A 4,775-nucleotide genomic window follows, 5' to 3' on the forward strand; every position below is an offset into this window, starting at 1 on the left:
CAAAAAGCAATTCAATGACAGGAATTAAATAATACCTTTCAATAACTACCCTAAATGTGAATGGATTAAACTCCCTCTTCAAAAGACACAGGCTGACTGATTGGATTCAAAAGATAGACCCAAGTATATGCTGTCTTCAAGAAGACCACCTCAATGTAGAGACACACACTGACTAAAAGTGAAAGGATTGAAAAAGATGTACCATGTAAGTGGAAACCAAAAATGAGCAGGAGCAGCTGTTCTTATATCAGGTAAAATAGACTTTAAACCAAAAACCATAGAGACTTTCTTTTATCTTTGTCATAAAAAGAGACAAAGAAGGCCACTATATAATGATAAAAGGATCTATCCAGCTAGAAGACATAACAATCATAAATATATAGTCACCCAATACTGGAGCGCCCAGATATATAAAGCAAACACACTTAGACCTAAAGAAAGAAAGAAGCCCTAGTACATTAATAGTGGGAAACCTGAATACCCCTCTCTCAGTATGTGAGAGATCTTCCAGACAACAAATCAACAAAGAGATACAGAATTTAAACTGTACCTTAGACCAACTGGACCTGGCAGATATATACAGAATATTTCACCCAACAACTAAACAGTATAATTTCTTCTCATCAGCACATGGAACATTCTTAAGGATAGACCATATATTAGATCACAAATATAGTTTCAGAAAATTCTCAAAAATTGAAATCATTCCAAATATCTTTTCAGACCCCAAAGAAGTGAAATTGGAAAATAATAACAAGCAAAACTCTGGAAACTATACAAATATATGGAAAGTAAACAATAGGTTCCCGAATGACCTATGGGTCCAAGATGAAATAAACAGGAAATCAAAACATTTCTTGAAACTAATGAAAATAAAGACACATCATACCGAAACCTGTGTGATACTGCAAAAGCAGTACTAAGAAGGAAATTTATTGCGATAAAAACTCACATCAAAAGAATGGAAAGACTTCAAATATGTGACCTAATTCTATATGTCGAAAAACTAGAAAAACAGCAATTCAATCCTAAATGAAGATGGAAAGATATAATTAAGATCAGAGCAGAACTAAATGAAATAGAGACTCAAATAACAACATAAAAGATCAATGAAACAAATGAAAGACAAAAAGGAAAAAAAAAGAAGAGAGGAGACCCAAATTAAAAAAAAAATGAGAAATGAAAAGGGAGACATTATGACCAATAGCAGAGACATACAAAGAATAAGTAGAGACTATTATAAACAACTGCATGACAACAAATGTGAAAACCTGGAAGATATGGATAAGTTTCTGGACACATACAAACTACCTGGACTGTACCAAGAAGAGACAGAAGACCTGAACAGACCAATAACAAGGAATGAGATTGAAGCAGTAATCAGCAATGTTCCAACAAAGAAAAGTCCAGGTCCAAATGGCTTTACTGCTGAGTTCTATCAAACTTTTAAAGTAGAATTATACAAAGTCTCCTCAAACTATTCCAAAAAATTGAAACAGAAGCCATTCTCCCAAATGCATTTTATGAGGCCAAATTTACTCTGATACCAAAACCAGATAAAGACACAACAAAAAAGAAAATTACAGGTAAATATCCTTGATGAACATAGATGCAAAAATACTTAACAAAATATTTGCAATCAGAATAAAGCAACACATTAAAAAGATTATACACCATGATCAAGTAGGATTCATCCAAGGGATGCAAGGATGTTTCAATATGAAAGTCAATAAATATGATAAATCACATCAACGAAACCAAGGACAAAAACCATGTGATTATCTCACTGTTTGCTGAAAAAGCATTTGACAAAATTCAACATCCCTTCATGATAAAGACTCTCAACAAATTCGTAGTAGAAGGAAAGTATCTTGACATAATAAAAGCCATCTATGACAAGCCCACGGCCAGTATCATTCCAAATGTGGAAAAACTGAAGGCTTTTCCCTTAAGAACAGGAATAAGACAAGGATGTCCACTCTCACCACTTATATTTAACATATTACTGGGGGTACTAGCCAGAGCAATCTGACAAGAGAAAGAAATGATGGGTATCCAGGTTGGAAAAGGAGAATTGAAACTGTCCCTATTTGCAGATGACATAGTACTATACAGAGAAAAAAAATAAAGACTCTATCAAAAAACCCTGAGAGGTGGTTAGTTATTTCAGTCACATTGCAAGATACAAAAGAAATGCTCAAAATCAGTTTCATTTATATTCTCCAATCATGAACTAACAGAAAGAGAAATCAAGAAAGTAAGCCAATTTGCAACAGTCATGAAAATAATAAAATACCTAGGAATCAATTTCGCAAAGGAGGTGAAAGATCTCTACCTTAAGAATTATAAACCACTATTAAAGAAGTTAAAGAATACAGAAAAAGATGGAAAGATATTCCATGCACTTAGATTGGAAGAGTTAACATTTAGAAAATGTCTATACTACCCAAAGTGATCTACAGATTCAATGCTACTTCCATCAAAATACCAATGAAATTCTTCATAGAAATGGAAAAAACAATCTTAACATTCATATATCTACAGATCAATACAGATTCAATACCAACAACATTCTTCCCAGAAATAGAAAAAAAATCCTAAAATTCATATAGAACAACAAAAGACCCCAAAGAGATAAAGGAATCTTGAACAAAATGAATAAAACTGGAGGCATTACACTACCAGACTTCAAATTACACTACAAAGCTATAGTAACCAAAACAGCATGATACTGGCTTAAAAACAGACACTCAGATCAATGGAACACAATGGAAAACCCAGGAATCAACCCACATACTTACAGCCAACTGATCTCTGACAAAGACAACAGGAACATACATTGGGGAAAAGACAGCCTCTTTAGTAAATGGTGCTGGCAAAACTGGATATCCATGTGTAGAAAATTAAAACTAGATCCATACCTCTTACCATATACCAAAATCAACTTGAAATGGATTAAAGACTTAAGTATAAGAGCTGAAACTCTAAAATTACAAAGAGAAAGTACATGTGAAATATTTCGGCAACTAGGTCTGGGCACAGGATCTATGAACATGAGCCCAAAAGCACAAGCAGCAAAAGAAAAAATAAACAAATGGGACTACATCAGAGTAAAAAGCTTCTGCACAGCAAAGGAAGCAATCAACAGAGTGAAGCAAGAACCTAAAGATTGGGAGAAAGTTTTTGCTAACTATGCATCTGACAAGGAATTAATATCCAAAATTTACAAGGAACTAAAGAAATTACATAGGATAAAAGCCAATAACCCAATTAAGAAATGGACAAAGGAGCTGAACAGACATTTTTCAGAGGAAGACATACAAATCACCAACAGGTACATGAAAAAATGCTCGACATCACTAGTCATCAGGAAAATACAAATTAAAACCACACTGAGATAACACCTCACCCCAGTTTGACTGGCTATAATCAAAAAGATGGAGAATAACAAATGCTGGTGAGGGTGTGGTGAGAAGGGAACACTCCTACACTTTGTTGGTGGGACTGTAAATTAGTACAACCACTATAGAAAACAGTATGGAGGTTTCTCAAACAACTAGAGATAGGTCTTCCACACTATCCAGCAATCCAACTTCTGGGTGTATACCCAAAATAATGTAAATCACGATGGTGAAGGGATACCTGCACTCCCATGTTCATTGCAGCTCTGTTCACAATAGCTAAGATAAGGAACCAACCTAAATGTCCATCGATGGATGACTGCATGAGGAAACTGTGGTAATATATAAACACCATGGAGTACTACTTGACCATAAAAAAGAATGAAATTCTCCCATTTTCAACATGGATGAACTTGGAGAAACTTATGCTGAGTGAAATAAGGAAAGCATAGAGGGATAAATACTGCATGTGCTCACTCATAAGTGGGAGCTAACAGACAATGAAGGAAGGAAAGAAAGACCACAGTGATGTGTTGGGCTTCCAGATGCAGAGAGCACACCTAGGGATACAAAGTGGAGTGGGGGAAACGGGGATTGGGAGGGAGTTCAAAGATAAGTGGGTGGGGACTTGGGGAATAATTGCAACTTGTGGTAAAGGGAATACTGCCAGTATGGATCTGGCCATTACATCTTGGGCATGAATGATGACAATCAGTTTTGCATCTCATGAATATTCATAACCAATAAAAAAAAGTTTTGCAAAAAAAAGTCAAAGACAAAGAATTCTAAAAATATCAAGAGAAAAGCATCAAATTGCCTATTATGCTGTCCTCATTCCATGCACAGCAGACTTCTGAAAAAAACCCCTACATGCCGGAACAGAGTAAGATTACATTTTAAAAGTGCTAAAAGAAAAAAACTGCCAAGCAAGAATACTATATCCAGCATAGCTTTCTTTCTGAAATGAAACAGAAAGTGTATCTTTCCCAGGTAAGCAAAAACTGTACTAATTCGCCAACAGAAGCCTGTCCCTTCAAAAAATACTTAGGGAGTCCTATCTCTAAAATAAAAAGAGAGATATAGGTCACCATAAATATATGAGAAAGAATAAAAATTGCTAGTAGAACAGATATGCAAATGAAAAGAGAAAGAAAATATATTTTATCAAAAAAACCAACAAAACCAACCGACAAACAAAAAACACCCAACAGCAAAGATAAACAATAAACCGGAAAAAAAGGAACATAGGAAATATAAAACAACTGTAGAGAAATTAACAAAACTGCAGGAATAAGGCAATACTTGTCAATAACGACCCTGAATGTAAATGGACTAAATTCCCCACTTAAAAGATACAGACTGGCTGAATGAATT

This window comes from Galeopterus variegatus, unplaced genomic scaffold (assembly GCF_000696425.1).
Source record: "Galeopterus variegatus unplaced genomic scaffold, G_variegatus-3.0.2 Scaffold8237, whole genome shotgun sequence".
Lineage (NCBI taxonomy): Eukaryota > Metazoa > Chordata > Mammalia > Dermoptera > Cynocephalidae > Galeopterus > Galeopterus variegatus.